The following is a 20,805-nucleotide window of genomic DNA, read 5'->3' on the forward strand; positions in this document are numbered from 1 at the left end:
TCTTGTCTTTTCATTACAGGTGCTTGATATTTTTGTGCAGATTTCTATAAACATTTAACAATCAGAAGACCGAATATTTTTTATGTGCAACCTACTCCGACATCATCATCACAATAAAATTAGAGAATAAGGCAAAAATCATTGCGTCCTCCGCTTCTCAATATAATATTGTTACGGAATTAGATTTAACTAATGTCCGTGTAGACGTTGTTTTATTCCCCGATACGATTTGTACCAAATAAAACAGGGTTCGTTTTAGATTACGTTTCTACAATGCTTTATTTACTTTATTACACTTATTCAGAACCGACTTTAATTACTAAGCACACAGCAAGTCTCTAGTTAGCACGCAGCTACTCTTTTACCGATCTGTTCAGTTCAACGCTTAAAACACAACTCACTCGTCATTGCCAGTTCCCCTGTATTTATATCCCAAAGTCTCCCTGTTCGAGAGTCCTCTAGAAAATGTCTGGCAACTCCTCGAATATGTACAACGAACACACAGACGCACATTCGCACTAAGCGAACAACCAGACTCACATACATGGGGGATGATAAATGACGTAATTACAACAACAAATAAATGCAAGAAAAGAAGTAACAAACTAAACGATAATTACATGATTTTGGCAAAACAAACAAAAGAACATTAACAAAAGGTAATGTAACGACTAGAATGATGAAGAGAGTTCTACATGGTAGTTGTTGTTGCTTAAATAAAATAACTGCGTAATAAAACGTTACGTTACAATTCAAATTTTTAAATTAACGGAAATTAAACTAAATTAACTTAAACCTATCAGTTACATTCGTAACAATATTGCTAAGCTGCTCACAAATAAACAAAAACTTACCCCCTTCTTGGTAAGGACTAAGGAGATCAGTGACGGTTTGGTTTTGACTGAATGTCGAACATTTTAAATAATACAAAACACAAAGTGCAACTATTTAAAAACAACTACAAATATTGTAATTTTCACTTTTGATAATCATAAATAAATAAATATACTTTCAAGTCTTTAAAAAAAAAATCGTTGTTTTATATTTAAGGTTATACGTGTAATTCGGTATTATATTTTAAATTGAAAATTATGTTATCCTCGCCTTTTGCTCTTTTATATTGCCGGAAAATATGCAGAATTTCCCTCTTTTACATGATTTTTACAATTATACGACATTTATTCTCGTGTTATCGGAACATCAACATCATGAAGTCAGTGTTGTATTTCTTGTCACGGTACGTGTCCAGCAATTTTTGTTTTTAATAACTGTTCCCACAAACCGTCCGGAAGACTTCTTTCATATCAATGAATGCACCCCAATTCATATTGGCATAATAATCTGTGAACCCCGTTTCATTGAACAGTTCGAACGGAGTGTCTTAAACAACCACTTGTAGAAAAGTTTTTCATGGCTGAAATAATCTGGAAATGTCACCACTCAAGTATATTTGCCACCGTTGAAAATGTGATGCTTTCTGCCCTGGAAATCGAACATGGACATTCGGTGTGCAAGGCGGTTGTGCATATCACCGTACCATGGTTGCACCCCTAACCTACGTCAATGAATAATGTTGGCAGCACTTTTTTCTTAAACCTCAACCTGAGTTTGAGTTCATCTCATTTTGTATAATCGGCTGTATTCAATGCTGCAGATATATAACCTCAGCCTATGTGAATTGAAATTTCATCTATGCATAGATCGAATACCGGCTACAGATTTAAAGTCCTTTTCCCCAAAAATTATGTATTCAGGGGGTTTTCAGAATTTGAGGGAATGGACCGACATAGTCCATTTTGGAAGTAGATTTTATTATGAGAGTAATTCCCTTCGATAGATATCGAGCCTACCAGTCATTTCAGTTGGCAACCGTATAATTTAGAGCTATTGAATAATTATGTCAGGAAGCATGGACTTGCTCACAAAAAACATAATTACCCTGTAAATAAGACCGCAATACGAGTTTTTAGTTGTCTCTGTTGAATTCGTATTTAAATTAATTCACGAGTCAATTTTATTTTTGAGCTCGAGTAATCATAAAATTGGGGAAGAGTTCTTTGTTGCAATACAAAAATGAGGTCTAGTGGAGTAGACCGAGATTAAATAAATTTTAACTACCTCCCACTTAAAAAAAAACTGGTTTCTTTTAAAATGTAAAAACAACAAAACTAAGATTAAGCTGCATTACTTACTTAGCTGGCCCATTACAGAACATTTGTTCCATAATCCGAACTAAGAAAATATCTCCAATTCTCTCTGTTTGTTGCTTCGCTTTTTGGAATACCGCGTCTGTCCATCTCTTTTTCCACTTGTTCGCTCCGTCGAAGCCTTGGCCTGCCAGTTCTGCATGTACCGCCATGTGACCCGTATTTAAACGCCTTTTTAACGGGCTCATCTTCGCTAATTCTTATGATATGGTCTAGCCAACGCAATCGTTGCATCTCGATACGTTTATCTAAACTGATGTCGTTGTATAGCAGATACAGCTCGTGGTTGATACGACGTCGATATTCACCGTCAACGCAGATTGGCCCGTAGATCTTTCAAAGAATTTTTCTCTCAAACACCCCAAGCACTGCCTTGTCTGCTTGCGCAAGTTCTCAGGCTTCGGAACCATACATCAGCACGGGTAGTATCAGCGTTGTGCAAAACGTTATTTTTGTTTGACGAGATGTGGCTTTGTTTTTAAACTGCTAACTTAAGCCAAAGTTGCATCTGTTGGCCAATACTATTCTTTTTTTTACTTCACAACTGATTTTGTTTATTGTGTTTATGGAGGTGCCGAGGTAGACGAAGTATTTTACTACCTCAAAATTATACCAACCAACTTCCACTGTTGGTCCTAGCTCTATGGACGCATTGCGCGTCGACACCATCACCTTTGCCTTTTCGCCGTTTACTGCCAGACCCACTTTTGCTGATTCTCCTTCGACCTTCTTAAAGTTATCAGTTACATTCTTTACTGATCGTCCCATGGTGTCAATGTCATCAGCATAAGTAAGTAACATGTGGCTGTTGCTGTATATTGTGCCATTTCTTTTGACATTTGTCTTTCGTATAACCTTTTCCAGCAGGATATTGAACAGGTCACACGAATAGCTTGCCTGAAACCTCTTTTGGTACTGAATTGTTTGGAGAGGTTCTTTCCTACTTTAACTGATGACCAAGTATCAGTTAAAGTCATCTTAAATCTTAGCTTTGCGGGGATACCAAAATTCAGACATGGCTTGGAATACCTTTGGGTGTAGGGGGCTGTCGAAGGCTGCCTTATAATCGACAAAAAGGTGGTGAGTCTTCTCTATTATTTGCCACAGGGTAAATATCTGGACCATAAGCTTTAGTCGTTCGCATAATATCCGTGACACTATCTTATAGGCAATAGGGAGAAGACTTATGCCTCTATAGTTCAAACATACAGTCTTGCCTCCTTTCTTGTGGACGGGACACAGGATACCCAGGTTCCAATCTTCGGTAAGCGTTCTTCCTGCCAGATGGTGGTAACTAGCTGATGCATACACCTTATCAGCGTTCGCCTCCGATTTTGAACAGCTCGGCTTGTAAGCCATCGGTTCCTGCTGCCTTATTATTCTTTAGCCGCTTTATTACAGACTTTACCTCATATTGGCTGGGCGGTGTGCATTCAATACCCTCTTTTGGGATTGGATCTCTGGTATCTTCATCGTCTTCGCAACTATTGGACACAAACAGTTTGGAAAACTGTCCTGAGCACACTATCTGTATCTGCTGCAACAAGGTATTGGTCCGAGTCTATGTTTGCTCCTCGGAACGAACGTACATTCAACACGCTCGATGAATGTCTCCCATCTAACACATCGTGATCAATTTGATTTATTTTTTTCTGATCCGGAGACAGCCAGGTGCCCTTATGAATGTCGAGATCCTTAAATCTGGTACTGCTAACTACCATGTTTTTTGCAGTTGCAAAGTCTATCAGCCTCATACCATTGTCAGATGTTTCACTGTGGAGACTGATTTTCCCGACTGTTGGGCCAAAGATATTCTCCTTTCCAATTTTGGCATTAAAATCGCCTAGAACAATTTTAATGTCATGGGCAGGACAACGGTCGTATGTTTCTAGTTAGCGCTCATAGAATATATCTTTGGTCTGTTCGTCTTTGTCTTCGGTTGGAGCATGAGCGCAGATAAAGCTAATGTTGAAGAATGTCGGCCTTGATACTTTCGAGAGTTATCTTGCGCTCTAGCTAGCCAGACAGAGAGACGGACATGGCTAAATCGACTACAAATTGTCTGAAATGGATTGCGTCCAAATATACTTGTGGCTTAGCCTAAAGGTCGATGGCAAGGCCAATACCAGTTCGGACACTTAGCTCACCTGATTGTTATGTTTGTTGTCAATAACATTATTGTGATATAAAATACAAATAAACTCAAATCACAATAATGTAAAATCGATTATGTTTGTTGTCAAAATTTCTTTACAATATTCTGAATGCCCGACTTTTTGTAAACCTTCAAAAGCTATCGTCGAACAGACCTTAAATTGAAATTAATCAAAACATTTTGAATTCTTATAAAGTAGGTTTACTAACTAGTTGTCCGGTATAAACCTAATTCGGCTAAATCGATTATCTATGACAGCTAGAGTTCTTCTTCTTGCTCCGTTTTCGACCATGATGTTTCTCCCACACATACACATGTTTCCACGAAGGGGCAAGGCGGACTTCTCCCAGATCAATGAGTGCCCCTGATTTATTTTAACACAATGATATGGAACCTACTTTCTATACCCGAGTCTGAATAACGTGATAGGTAGGACACCACTTGTATACGGAAATACCCAGGAAACATCGTATTTTTGCCACCGTTGGAGATGAGAAGTTGTCAGGCCTACGAATCGAACCTGGACTTTCAGTGTGCAAGGCGGGTATGTTTTTTAATCAAGTAAGAATAGCTTTGAACATTTTCTTAGTTAAAAAATATCCACGAATACCCATATACATATGTATGTAGGACACATTTTTTTATCTTTCCCTCCAACAAATCGGACATACATATGCATGTCAACTATCTCCGGTAGAAAAAAAAAAAACGTTTCCAATTGAATAATTTTTAGTTGTTTCTATAAATTAGTCTGCAATATTGATTTTTATTTAAAAATTATAGATAAAAAACAATATAAACAAGCATTGAACTAACTATCAACACAGCCATAAAATATTGTGGCACCGGCGGTGTATTAAAATAATTCAATGCATTCATACCACACATTAATCATGCGATTTATTTGCATAATTATTTAATCTGAAATGTCTGGTTTTGCCACTATTTAATATTTCATTTTAATATTTCAAATTAATATTAAATATCATTAAGGTAGGAGAGAAAGAGCTGCAACGATGCCTCCCTGCAACAAATAAGCCAATCAATACATTTACATTCAGTCCTCAACAACATTCTGCTCATTTACTCAAAGAGTGGCATAACTCAAAAAATGCGTTTTCGGAGTTAGCAAATTCTATTTTTTCTACGACTTCTACTTTACCTTGTGTCAATTTTTTATGCTCATGTCTCTAAAACTCAACGAGTAACAAACAGCACATTTACTATGGGTATGAAATAATTCAACAAAATAGTTTTTTTTTGAGATTATGAAGCACTAAAACGTATCAAATCATGCTTGATCTTGCTCTGAAATTTAGCACTTATATCTGGCTCACTGTTTTGCAAAATATGTATTAAGTAGTTATTTTAGTATTTGTGTAATAATCTTTTTAACTTGGGAAGTCAAATTTCGATAGCCATCTTGAAACGTTTTTTCCTCTCTAAACTGGATTATTTGAGATGTGTCACTCTTTGAGTAAATGAGCGATTTCTTTACTATGTCCATGTATAGGTGATTTTACAATTGAAGGAAGAAAACGGCACGTCAGGAAGACACCAATATTGATACAGGTACAAGGACACGCAGAGCGACACCGATACCGAACATTTTAATGTATTGCATAATAATTGTAACTAATGACTGCAAAAAGTAAAAGAAGAAGAAGCCAGAGAATTTCACTAATTACGAAATCACGTAAAGCTTATTTTCTTCGAAATATAATTAATTTCTTAATGGTGTGACCCAATCATTAATCTCTCTGTTGTTCACACCACTCTGGTTGTGTGATGTGTTCGAGGACACAACGCAATGAATACCATAGTCATTTAAGCCTAATGCATAATACTTTGAAAGAAAAGCATAAAAGGGGGGTAAATGGATCGGAAGAGAAGCACAAGATTCAGTAATAGAAATGACAGGTATAATGCATATAATTGTAAATGAGTTAAGACCGAAGCAGACACTGTGGGAATGTGGGATAAAAACAAAAAGCGTGGATTTTTTAGAAATATTTTCAAGCATCTGTATAACAAAAAGCGTGGATTGTTTTAAATATTTTTCAAGGACCAGCAGAACAAACATAGTCGATTTTAAAGATTATTTTATAAGCACCTGCAGAATAAATTGCATAGATTTTTTAAGACAATTTTTAAGGACCTGTAGAACCACAAACTTGTATTTTAAAGATTTGTTTTCAAAGACTTGCAAAACAACAATTTTTTTAAACAAATTTTTTCAAGGATCTCAGAACAACAAGCGAGGCTTTTTATACCCTCCACCATATGGAGGGTATAATTAAATTTGTCATTCCGTTTGTAACACATCGAAATATTCGTCGGAGACCCTATAAAGTATATATATTATTGATCAGCATAAAATTCTATGTCGATTTGACCATGTCCGTCTGTCCGTCCGTCTGTCTGTCTGTCTGTTGAAATCAAGATACAGCTCGCAATTATAAAGATAGAGAGTCAAAATTTGGTACAGAAGTTTTTATTACTTGCAGGATGGTTGGTATTAAAAATGGGATATATCGGTCCACGTTTTGATATAGCCCCCATAGAACGGTACCTCCCGATTTTCGGTATTTTTAAGATTTTAGCTTCATTATCCTACCAAAATGGCTGAAATTTGGTACGTAGTCTTCTTTAGGGGTATAAAACTTTACCTCAGAATTTTGTCGGTATCGGTCCACACCTTCATATAGCCCCCATAGAACGGTACCTCCCGATTTTCGGTATTTTTAAGGTTTTAGCTTCATTATCCTACCAAAATGACTGAAATTTGGTACGTGGTCTTCTTTAGGGGTACAAAACTTTCCCCTAGAATTTTGTCGGTATCGGTCCACACCTTCATATAGCCCCCATAGAACGGTACCTCCAGATTTTCGGTATTTTTAAGGTTTTAGCTTCATTATCCTACCAAAATGGCTGAAATTTGGTACGTAGTCTTCTTTAGGGGTACAAAACTTTCCCCCATATTTTTGTCGGTATCGGTCCACACCTTCATATAGCCCCCATAGAACGGTACCTCCTGATTTTCGGTATTTTGAAGGTTTTTGCTTCATTATCACACCGAAATGGCTGAAATTTGGTACTTAGTCTACGTTGGTGGTATAAAACTTTCCCCTAGAACTTTGTCGGTATCAGTCCATGCCTTCATATAGCCCTCATAGAACGGTACCTCCCGATTTTCGGTATTTTGAACGTTGTGGCCTCAATATTCCACCGAAATGGCTGATATTTGGTATTTAGACTTCGTTGGGGGTACTCAAACTTCCACTTTAAATTTGTCGGTATAGGTCCACGCCTTCATATAGCCCCCATGGAAAAGTACCTCGCGATGTTTCGTATTTTGAAGGTTGTGTCTTCAATATTCCACCAAAATGGCTGAAATTTTGTATTTAGTCTTCAATGTGATATAAAACTGTTCGCCAGAAATATGTCTGTACAGGTCCACGCTTTCATATTGCCCCATTTCTGACTAAATTTCGTCGGTATAGGTCCACGTTTCGATATATCCCCCATAGAACGGTACCTCCGGATTTTCGTAATACTGAAGATTGTGACGTCAATATCCAACCGAAATGGCTGAAATTCGTTATTTCGTCTTCCAAGAGTTATAATATATTCCAGAAGAGTATTATCAGTATAGGTCCACGTCTTCCTATATCCCCATAGAAGCTTACTTCTTGATTTTCGATATTTTTTTGTTTTAGCCACATTCTCTTACCAAAATATAGGAAATTTGGTATTTAGTCTTCTTTGAGCCTAAAAACTTTCCGTCAGAAATTTGTCGGTATAGATCGACGTTTTGAAATAGCCCCCATAAAATGGTGCCTCACATTGTTTTACCGAAATTGCTGAAATTTAGTATTAAGTCTTCTTCATACGTGAAAGGAAACTAATTATTTCATTTACTTCAATACAACTTGTGGTGGAGGGTATAACAAGTTCGGCCCGGCCGAACTTAACGCCGTTCTTACTTGTTAAAAATGTTTTTTTGCAAGGGCCTGGTAAACAACCAGGGAGGACTTTTAAGTCTATTTTTACAAGAAACTGCAAAACAACAATCGAGGGATTTTAAGCATAGCAAAGGACCTGCAGAATAACAAGCGATGCTTTTTAGTCATATTTTTCAAGCACGCTTTTAAGTCAGGTGGTCTTTGAGAAAAAAATTCCTATAATAATCCACGCCTTTTGGTTGTTGAGAAAAAAAAACTCTTACGAAATTCAGGTGGTCTTTGAGAAAAAAAATTAAATAACCACGCTTTGTGGTCATAAAAAAATCCACGCGTTTTGGTCCGGTGGTCTTTGAGAAAAATCCTAAAAAAAACACTGCTTCTTGTCAGGTGGTCTTTGAAAAAAAAACTTAAAAAACACGCGTTTTGTTCAGGTGGTCTTTGAGAAAAAAAATCTTAAAAATTCCACGCCTTTGGCTGAGTTGGTGTATGACAACAATTTTTTAAAAAATCCTGGACTTTTAGTCAGTTGATATTTGACAAAAAATTCGTAAAATATCAACGCTTTTTAGTCAGTTGATCTTTGACAAAAAATTCTAAAAAAATTCCCGCATTTTAGTCAGTTGAAAAAATCCACTCCTTTTGGTCAAGTGGTGTTTGAGAAAAAAATTCTTAAAAAATCCACGCATTTTGTTCAGGTGGTCTTTGAGAAAAAATGCTTAAAAATTCCACGCATTTTGGTCAGTTGGTCTATGACAAATTTTTTTTAAATAATTGAGGCCTTTATTCAGTTGGTCTTTGACAAAAAATTCTTAAAAAAAATCCACGCATTTTTGTCAGGTGGTCTTTGAGAAAAAATTCTTAAAAAAAATCCACGCATTTTTGTCAATTGGTCTATGGCAATTTTTTTTAAATCCAGGCTGGACAATTTTATAGAATTGTTTTTAATGGTGTCAGGTAGATTTTAGTCAACGCACCAATGTGCTATCTTTACACATAACAGATGTCGGCCATAAATAGAAAGGGTCGGTAATAAAATAGTGTATGTTTCTTATCACCCGCAACGCAGTGTGTGCGTGATGTATTTATGTAAACAGCGTATATTACTAAATGTATTGTCTGTGTGTGTTAGTTTTAAGAGTTGTAAATATTTTGTAGAATAGTAAATAAAATTTGAGTTTCTTTCGAACCATCGGAGAAGACACATCACCCGCGTGTTTCGTTCTTGGGTTTTTCCTTAGGTTTTCTTGGGCTGCATTGTAGTGATGAGGCTAGGAGTCGCCTCATCATTTGGTGACCCCGACGCGATTGTTTCGTGTTTAAAAAAAAACACGTAATAGATCCGCTATTTAAGTGACGTGGTAGGCTCGCAGTTCCAAAGGAGAACGTTGTGTAGTTTATACGTGTAGTGCAGTGCTGTAGAAAAAAGTTACTGTGTTAGGTTATTAAAAGACGCATACTCGAAGCAAAGAGTATGTTAGGTCAATTTTAATAACAAATAAAAAAAAAAGAATAAAGTGACAAAAAATATAGCTCGCGAAAATGAATTTCGAAGAATTCATCCAACATCAAAGGATGTTGGGCGAGTATATAGTGTCCATTGATTTACAAATATACAAAATTGCTCAAACAAGTGTAGCCAAGGAAATTAGGGAAAAGTGTTCCAAAATAGTTAGTTCTTTCGCGGAAGCAAGAACGGACTTTTTAGGTAACGAAAGGGAGCTCCGACGTATGGAAAAAGTACCATACGATCATTGCATATTCGCTGTGGGAGTGCAATATGCCGTTAAAAGCATAGAGGAAAACATGGAAGCTATGGGTTTGTTTGTGCCTATAGAAGTGCCACGTCTACATAATGTAGACTTTATAGCTGAGGTGAACAGCATAAGTTCATCGGAACAGTGTGGAAAGAAATCCGGACTGCTCCAAACAGGACCGCCAAATATTAGGGAAACAATTAATTTAGTAGATGCTTCTTTTGATTTTTGGGGGGAGATTAGAAAAGCTCTTTTCTCAAGAACAAAAGACTTCGAAAAGAGTTATCAGTCATTATTGTCACATTACGTGCGATATTTGGAGGTAGTAGGGATAGAGGGTGACTACACAAGTCATTACCATTATCTGCAAATTTGTTACCAAATAGTAAGAAGTGGGAACATTTCAAGAGTAGCACCAAAAAAGGTGAACATAAATTATGAGGCACAGTTCTCAGGTAGTTTAGGGCCTACACAGGAAGTTGTTAGGAGCTCGAAAACTGAGAATGAAAACGCGTGCGTGGATGTTTCGCGAAAATTAAAAAGTGAAACAAATCGATTACGAAAAGAAAATGAGCAATTTAAGTCCAAATTGGATCAACAAATCAAGGACTGCCGACTTGCTGAAGAAAAGGCTCGCATGTATGAGTCACAGGTCACTGACGTTACCGTCAAATACAATGCTGCTTATGCTGAAAAGGAAAAGGCTGTGGAAAATCTTTGTGAAGTGCAGAAAGAATCGGAGTGTCTACGACAACAATTGGACGAAGCTCGTAAATATTTAAACGCTGAATCTATGATCCGTACGGATTTGCAAAACCGCATTCAGAGTCTACGCGAAGAACTCACGTTTAAGGAGCAAAGTCATTTGCGAGAAATTGATGAAATACATTCTCGCCACCAAGCTGAAATCAGTGCAGTGTTACAACAGCTGCGTGATCAACACGAAGAACAAATGCGCAAACTTGAAATGATGTACCAACAAGAGATTAATAGTCTTCAAGCAGAAGCCAATCATAGCTTGAATAGTCGCATTAATGAGTTGGAAGCTACAAATGCTGCATTGAATACCCGTAATCGTGATTTGGAGGAATTGATCCAACAGGAACGGACATGCCATGCTGCTGAGGTAGTAAATCTGGAAGATAAATTGCGACGTCTACGAAATGGTATAGCACAACAACAACTACAAGAAGAAAGTGCTATGTACGACAAATTACTGTGGAACGAAGAAGATATGAGTCAACCCAGCAGGGAGAAAGATCACATCGAAATTTCCCAAAGTGATCTTGAAGAAATGGTACTGAAGAAAGGTACTAAAGAAGTACATATCGGTGGTTTCCAATTTAAACCTAATGCCAATGACAAAGAGAATGACGTCAATTTCCATCGCTCAGGCACCATTGAGGGTGATATCAACAAATTGAGAGTTAGTTCAACATATGAACCTCCGATCAACATGGTTATGAAATCACAAGAAATACAAAGTGGCGCTAGCAAAAAGGCATCGATGTTTAATGCCAATGAAGAAGTTACCGGTTATCGCACAACCAGAGCTGACGCTAGCAATGTTTCAGGTTATCCTCTACGAAGAAAATGGATTTACCATGTAATTAAGCAATGGAAAAGAAGTCCCCGTCTGAGCTGGTTGCTGAAGGTGTTGGGTGCCATCACCTAGAATTAAGTTATAATAATTGTTGCATTCATATAATTAGTTTTAGAATCTAAGTAATGCCTTCAGCAGTTACAAAATTAAATGTAATTGCAATATTACTAAAAAATTTAGTTTGTAAAAGATAAGATACTAATACATACAATTGTTAAAAGATTAGGATCTTTTCACGGCGGGGAGTATGGACAATTTTATAGAATTGTTTTTAATGGTGTCAGGTAGATTTTAGTCAACGCACCAATGTGCTATCTTTACACATAACAGATGTCGGCCATAAATAGAAAGGGTCGGTAATAAAATAGTGTATGTTTCTTATCACCCGCAACGCAGTGTGTGCGTGATGTATTTATGTAAACAGCGTATATTACTAAATGTATTGTCTGTGTGTGTTAGTTTTAAGAGTTGTAAATATTTTGTAGAATAGTAAATAAAATTTGAGTTTCTTTCGAACCATCGGAGAAGACACATCACCCGCGTGTTTCGTTCTTGGGTTTTTCCTTAGGTTTTCTTGGGCTGCATTGTAGTGATGAGGCTAGGAGTCGCCTCATCACAGGCCTTTTAGTCAATTGATCTTTGACAAAAAATTCTTAAAAAATCCACGCTTTTAGGCAGTTGATCTTTGACAAAAAATTCTTAAAAGGTCCACGACTTTTGGTCTTTCATAACAAGTTGTCGTTAATAACAAATTATTAAAACATCCGAGCCTTTTGTTCAGCTGGTCGTAAATAACAAATTGTTAAAAAATTCACGACGTTTAGTCCGTTAGATTTTAAAAAATCCACGCCTTTGGTCTGGTGGTCTCTGACAAAAAATCTTAAAAAATACACGCCTTTGGTCAGGTGGTCTTTGACAAAAATTTCATAAAAATCCAAACCTGTTGGTCAGGTAGTCAAAATTTTTTAAAAAATCCACGACTTTTCGTTCTGACTGTTGGTCCTGGAAAACAAAACGTTTCATTCAACCCACTGTTTGTGTTTGATATGCCCAAACCAATGGATAAGCAAAAAAAAACGACACACTGTTATGACATGGTGGTATTTACGTGCTCAAATGTCTATCGCTTTCTTATTTTTGTAACCAGCTTCGTTGTTGTGGTCGTCATGTTCATATTTGTAATATTTAATAATAAACAAGTAAGCAAAGGCTATAGTCGGACGGGGCCGACCATGTGATACCCTACACCACAACCTGTAGGAATTAGCTATGTGCAACCGCCTTGCACGCTGAATGTCCGGGTTCGATTCCCATCAAATTGTCTACGGTGGCAAAATATCCCGTAGTAATGTTGGTGATATTTCCTGAGTATTTTAGACATGAAAAACGTCTCTACAAGTGGCAACTTAGGACACTCCGTTCGGACTCGGCGATAAAAACTAGGTCACATATATATAACATCATATGAATCCATTGATATAAGAGAAGCCCCCTTTTCTTTACTGGGATGTTTGTGGAAAAATATATGTATAATTTATCATTTCTAAAAAATGTTCGAAAATTGGAAAATTCACATTCACATGGGGCTACTGCTACATCTTCAAATTGTCTTTGAATACCAGGCTCCTTTTTGGAATACACCTAAAATAAATACATATATATAACACGCAATTTGGTATATTTGTTAATTGGGAAAATTGCTAGTTTATTGTAGATCTATCGTCCAAAATTGTGCACTTGTACCTCACTTATGCCTAGAAAATAATTCATTGTGGGCATATATTGTGATATCTCAAATATATTTTATACCGGTAGAAATAACTAACAATGAATAGGAATTCAAAAATTTTGCATGCAAACAAATTTATAAATCCCAAAATTATTCATATTCAATTACACAGCAAAGAAGATAGTATAAGTCAGCTGTTATTTTGTAACACGAATTTGCTTCAAAATACGTGGAATCTGTAGGTATCGTAATATGGGGCTATACAAAATCAATTTGAGTAAGCTAACTTCTGAGTTTTGGAAATATTTGAGAATTATTTTTTTCAGATTTGTAATTTGGAATTTGTAATTTGAAACTACTGGACTATTATCCCAGGAAGTATGACTTATCCCGGGAAATGGACCAGAATAGGGACCGTAGAAAGGACCTTCTTCAAAAAAAAAAAAAAAAATAATAATCAAATAGATCCGATACGGGTCCTCAAACTGCACTTTTCCCAAATTTTGTGTGGGAGGTACTTGAAGGACGGACCGATATAGTCCATATTCCGACCTGACACATGACTGGATGAAATAATACGATGTGTAAAGTTTTGACCAATTAGAAAATCCCCTTGAGAGTTAACTTGCAGATTTGCGGCGGAAGTACAATCTGCTGAAAAAATTGAAAACGATTCGAGAGGACTTCTAATTTCCCTTTTCCGAATTTTGTGTGGGAGGTACCCTTAAGGGAGACAAATGAACGGACAGGGCTAAATAGACTCCAAATTTTCTGAAACGAATTTCGTTCAAATATACTTGGGGTCTACAACCAATATTTCGATGAGACACATCTTTGGTCGTATTTTGTTTGTATCCCCTTTACCCTAAATCCTGAGGTATAAAATGGTTGGCGAGGCGACCCCATCTTGCAATATTTGTATAAAAATCCAATTTGACAACTCAACTGAAAATTTCTCTGTCATGATAGAGACAATTGTATCATGGGAGGAAATTGTGGATCTCTACACAAAACACATTATATATCATGCAGTAGGTGCATTATCTAGCAGACACATTATTGCAATTTGCATCAGGTCAGTAGTTATTATTCCATATGTAGGCTACTTTGCCGGTATATGCCCTCCAGAAATGAAAATATGGATCAAAAATAAAATTTGTATATTTTTCATACAAAAGTAATGGTGTATGTCAAACGCTAAATAATATCAGATCATCATGAAATTTATAAGCATTTTCTTCAACCTAAACTCTTACCTTATGCAAAATTTCGTGATTATTGAGCTATAATTGCGTCCTCTAGCGGGTTAATGATTACACTACAAACAAAAAACTGTATATATCAGGCTGTAACTCTGTTATCTGATCACGTACATCAACATAATTGACATCAATTGAAAGGCCAAGAGATCGTCTTCCAAATATTACTCACGAGTGGGGAATGTGTCTTGCAGAAACAAAGATATAAACTGTTTATTAAAAATTTTCACAATTTTCACATATTATCTGATCGCCATCTCAAATTGCAAACTTCTTCTTTGTCATACACTCTTACCTTTTTTAAAATTTCGGGGCGATCGGACTATTATTGCGACATACAGAGCAGCTACAAAATCGGATAAAAATTATGTTTTTGGTCCATTTCACCCGGTAAATATTTCACGATCATCACCAATTAAAATAGCGATCTATTCTGATGTGAAACCGACCTCCATACCAAATTTCGTGACGAGCGGTCCATAATTGCGGCCTAGAGATTGATTACAATTTATAATGGACAGACGGACACACGGACGGACGGACACACATCTCAAAATCGCTTTATCTCGCCGAGATATGAAGATTGGTATACCACATTGAGGGTCTCCGACGAATATTTCGCGGTGTTACATGAATTTTTCCCAAAACAAACTTATAATACCCTTTCCACATAGTGGTGTAGGGTATAAAAAAACATTAACAAAATTAGTTTTTAACACAATAATTACATATGTTCTATTTTGCAGTCACTAGAAATAACTTCCTCATATTTTCACAAATATTCTCCAACTAAACTTGTTGATGTTTTTCTATCAAGTTTCTATAGATTTGTGCACAGTGGTCTGTGTCTGTCTTGTAATTCATTCGTTTTTCTACCGGAACATTTATTATATGGAGCATTTCTAGCATAAATCTTCGCTTGTAGTTATTTTCTTGCGTCAAAATGTCCACATTTTTAAAGTAAGGAGTGTGTCCTGTAAGAGCACAATGGGCTGCGAGTGCGGTTTTTTGTTCTAAAGGTCTGTTTTTGGCTTTCTGGTCCGACTTGTGTGCACTTAACCTAGTTTTTAGTTTTGATTTTGTTGTCCCAACATATACCTTATGGCATATGTTGGACCCGTCACCATTGCATTTCACTTTATAAACGACGTTAGACTTGTCTTCCGGAGGAACTTTTGACTTCGTACGGCTAAAAAAGTTGTTATTTGTATTTGTAATTTTTAGTGCCAATTAAAAGTGCTCTTTGTCATATAGATTGGAGTGAGAAAATCTTTCTGAAAAGCCTGGAACATATGTCGCGCGTTTATATATCTTTGGTGGTTTTTGGTCCATATTATCTTTTTTGCTTCGAACCTGGTTGATGAGATCTTTCACCGTTCTATTGGGGAAGTCATTCATTTTTAAAATGTTTTTGATTTTTGCTATATTTTTGGCATGAAGTTGTCTGTCGCTTATGTGTAATACTCTGCGGATAAAGTTTGTTGCGGTATTTATTTTGATTCTTCGTGGATGTTTGGAGTAGAAGTTAATTAATCTTCCCGACGATGTGGGTTTTTGGTACCAGTCTAGTACTAGTTTATTACCTTGTCTATGGATTAAAAAATCCAGGTATAGCAATTGGTTGTTGGACTCACACTCTATGGTGAAACGTAATTGCTTATTGTACTGATTTAAAATCTCCAATGTGTTTTCAACTTCGTCCTTTTGTATTATACAAAAAATGTCGTCGACATATTTTGTAAGAAATCTTGGTTTTCTAATTAGTTTTTCCATTGTGTCGTCAAGTAGCTTCTCCATCACTATGTCGCCTATAATGGGAGAAATTGGAGAACCCATTGGCATCCCTTTTAGTTGTTCGTATACTTTATCGCGGTATACAAAGTATCGAGAATCCCTTATGCACAGTGTCAGGATTTCTATAAATAGGTTGATAGGAATATTCGTGTGTTCCTGAAGAGTAGACCATTTTTCCTTTATTGCATTAATAGCCAAATTTACGGGAATGCTTGGAAATAACGATATGACATCGAAGGATATTAATATTTCGTTATCGTCAATATGCTGATTATTAATTCTGGATTTGAATTCTACAGCATCCTTTATGTTATATGTGGACTCTCTAGTCAAGTTTTGAAGAATTGATGCCATATATTTGGAAAGCTCGTAAGTTGGAGAGTTAATGAAGTTCCTTCTTTATGAATTTTTGGCAATCCATATATTTTTGGGGGAATTGAAGTTTTCATTGAAAGCCTGTTCTTCTCTGTCTCACTAATCACGCTTAGATCTAATAATTTTTGGACCAATTTATTGTTTTTTTCCTGTAACCCAGTGGTCGGATCCTTTCTCATTCGCCTATATGTGCACATGTCCATGAGTATTGTGTCCATTTTTGATTCGTAATCCGTTTTGAGCATCGCTACTGTCTTTCCTCCCTTGTCGGAGTTAAGTATTAATATGTGTTTATTTTGCTTTTTAAATTTTGTAGTTTCGCCCACTGTGCTTTGTATAAATCGGTCTCTTTTTCCTATCGTTGTGTTTCTCAAGTGTTCGTTAATGAGTGTTATGAAATTGATTCTTGCCTTTTCTTGTTGTTCTTTGCTCTCTACTGATTGAATGCAATCCTCTCCTTCAGCGATAATGTTGAATAAGGGGAAAGTCGTCTTGGTAGTTGGCAATGAGAACTTCGGTCCCAGTGAGAGCAACCACTCAACATTCGAAGGTACGTCAGTGTTAGTAATATTGACGAAGGTGTTGTTGTTTTAACGAACTTAATTTGTTGATGTGAGTTGTTCTTTGTTTTGTGATTTGTGTATTAAGAATTGCATTCTCACTCTCTATGAGTAATTTATAGTCCTCTCCATCTAAGAGGTGAGCAAGATGATCTTGCGTGTTGGTTAGAATCTCTTTGGTGATGTTAGATTGCTTGTGTTTTTGTTGTATTACAAGCTTGAGAAGTTTCATGTGGAAATTGAAAATGAGTGTGTCTAACGAAGTTTTTATGTTAACTGGTATTGTGTTGTTGTTTTCAAATATATTGTATACGTTTTTGGTTGTGTTGAATATGAAATTTGGAATAATGCCTGCTTCCTTGCACTTGATGAGGAAAGTAGTTGTTGACCTAATGCGTGCTGATTGCATTTTTTTTTTAAAATTCTGGACTTTTAGTCTGTTGATCTTTGACAAAAAATTCTTAAAAAATCCACGCCTTTTAGTCAGTTGATTTGACAAAAAATTCCTAAAAAATCCTGGGTGGTCTTTCATAACAAGTTGTTAAAAAAGTTTAAAAGTCAGTAGGTCGTTAATAAGATATGTATTATTAAAACATCCAGGCCTTTTCGTCAGTTGGTCTTAAATAAAAAATTTTTAAAAACTTCACGACGTTTGGTCCGTTAGATTTTAACAGAAAAATCTTAAAAAAATCCACGCCTTTGGTCAGGTGGTCTTTGACAAAAAAATCTTAACGAATACACGCCTTTGGTCAGCTGGTCTTGGACAAAAATTTCATAAAAATCCACACCTTTTGGTAGGGCAGTCTTTGACAAAATTTCTAAAAAAATCCAGGACTTTTCGTTCTGCCTGTTGGTCTTGGAAAACAAAACGTTTCATTGAACCCACTGTTTGTAATTGACATGCCCAAGCCAATGGATGAGCAAAACAGCAACACAATGTTATGACATGGTATGGTGGTATTTACGTGTTCAAATGTCTAACGCTGTCTTAGTTTTGTCGACAGCTTCGTTGTTGTGGTCGTCATGTTCATGTTTGTAATATTTAATAATAAAATACCACCATTATTAATTAGCTATGGAAATAGTTGCAGAACTCGATTACGCATAAAATAACTGAGTTGAGCCGTGAGTTGGAATGAGTTGGTCAGTGAGTTGGTTCGTTTGATAAGGTCGTTTATGATTTGAGACATACGTATAAGGTTCCGTGAAAAAAAAAAATTCTTAAAAAATTTACGCATATTGCTCTGCTGGTCCTGTCAAAAATATTCTTAAAAATATGCACACATTTTGGTATGCTGATCCATGAAATAACATTCTAAAAAAATTTCCACGCATGTTGAACTTTTGACTGTGGAAAAATATTCTTAAAAATCTACACATTTTATTATGCTGATCCTTGAACAACATTCTTAAAAAATCCACGTATGTTGAACTTTTGACCGTGGAAAAATATTCTTAAAAATCCACACATTTTATTATGCTGATCCTTGAAAAAATATTCTTAAAAAATCCACGCATGCTGATCTGCTGGCCCTGTAAAAAATATTCTTTAAAAATCCACACATTTTGGTGTGCTGATCCTTAAAAAAAATATTCGTATAAAATCTACGCATGTTGATCTGCAGGCGTTGTAAAAAAAATTCTTGAAAAATACTTGAAAAATTTATTCTACATGTATCAAAAATTAGTTAAATTAAAAATTCTTTAAATCAATTAAAGGACCATGATTTAAATACAACCCATTACGAGATCTTCTAGAAGATTTACTGGTCATATCATAGAATGCACATTGGTCTTCTAATCTTCTTTCTATTTTTAAATTCCGTTTTGCTTAAGGACAAGATTATTTGGTTCTTAATGATCTCACAAAAATATATGTTGATCGGTTTATTCATTTCCGAACTAGTGGTACAGCATACAGCTTTGTCAAAAACAGTGCATCGTAGGCGAGCATTTGTCAGAAAACTATGCAAGATTTTTCAACAGAAAAAAGTCCGAAGATAGGTCAAGGTGTGACCTTTCAGATGAAAAAAAATTTTCTAAGCAGCTTGGTAGATTTCTGTACTCAATAAGTGACCATAACCCCTTAAGATAGAGCTATATACTCGTAGTTGGTTCAGAAGTTTACATTACAATTAAAATGTTTGGTATTCATATTATACAAAATTATTATTAGTTATTATATTGGGTTATACCGTTTCACGTTTTGATATAACCCCACAGAACGAAACCGACTGATTTTCGGTATATTGAAAGATTTTACCACATTAACGAATCGAAATGGCTTTAATTTGTCAATTTCTAGGGTTAATTCTCTAAGTGTCACCATTATAATCAATGTATTTTGAGTGGTGGAATTTATTTTCGGAGTCGACTCCGGATTTAGAGTAGGAGTCGTTAAAAAATTGGACTGGAGTCGTAGTCTGACCAAAAATGGCTCCACTCCGAAGCCCTGGTTTTTATCCGATAGTCCATGAAAAATATTCTTGTACAATCCCTTTGTTCTCCCGGTCCATTAAAAAAATACTTTTAAAACAACCACAAAAAAGGACGACAGAAATTAAATTAATTTCCGAACGGAGAGAGAGAGAGTAAAAGCAAAAAAGCAACACTCACACACAGTGGGACACACTCTTCACCGGCCGAACTGCGTGGATAAAAGGCAGCAAAAGAAACAAGCAATCATTTAAATTTAATTTTATCTGTTTTGTTTGCTCTTAATTTAATTAAAGGTTCATTACCGTTGTAAATGCGATGATTGCTGTTGTTGTTGGTGGTGTTGTTGCTGTTGCTACTGTATGGTTGCAATGACAACATAACAACGTTGCTTGTCGGATATGCAATTGGCGGGATGATGTTCTTCTGGTGCCATCAAGCATAGTGCAATGTGACCAACAACATAACAAAACATTTGAAGGAAGGCATAAATGCAATACAACTGTTGTTAAACACCCTCCATGGAGCGAGAATCCATGGACGCTCCGAGGTTGCCACAGTCTCAAAATTTTCGAAAATTAAATAAAAAAATCCAAAAGTTGTTTGTGTTGTCTCTGAGGGAATGTTCCCTTAAACAAATTAAGTTTCTACTCCTGATGAAGGCTTCTAAAAATTCTTAAAAAACATCAAGCATTAAACTTTGACGGTCCCTAAACAATATAACAATTTTCTAACCAAGTTTTGGCCAAATACGTCCATCTAGACCAAACCCACATTACACTGAGATTTTATTACTCTGAGCAATCTTAAAATTCCAATTTTAACCAGCATTCCAGACATGGGCGACCACACAAAAAGGAGAAGCTGTATGAATCATTTATGTATTGTTGTCTTCCTTGCATTTCTGTATTGGTAGATGGCGTTTTAAAGCACTTCTAGATGTCATTACACAAGTATCACTGTGTGTT

The 20,805-nt window shown here is 36.0% G+C and overlaps 1 long non-coding RNA gene across 9 annotated transcripts in view; it reads left to right on the top strand.

The window, feature by feature from the left end:
- LOC141390484 (uncharacterized) overlaps window positions 1-20,805 on the top strand; it is a 310,744-nt gene that overhangs the window by 275,179 nt on the left and 14,760 nt on the right. For 8 of the 9 annotated variants that reach the window (XR_012409368.1, XR_012409369.1, XR_012409372.1 and 5 more), the window contains one exon: window positions 20-1,031. This is a non-coding gene — a long non-coding RNA (uncharacterized lncRNA). Of the gene's footprint in view, window positions 1-19; window positions 1,032-20,805 lie in introns of those variants that run through there. The other variant, XR_012409375.1, reaches the window with a different exon arrangement.

The sequence above is a fragment of the Musca autumnalis genome, unplaced genomic scaffold (genome assembly GCF_047663935.1).
Source record: "Musca autumnalis isolate F117 unplaced genomic scaffold, ASM4766393v1 scaffold_1, whole genome shotgun sequence".
Lineage (NCBI taxonomy): Eukaryota > Metazoa > Arthropoda > Insecta > Diptera > Muscidae > Musca > Musca autumnalis.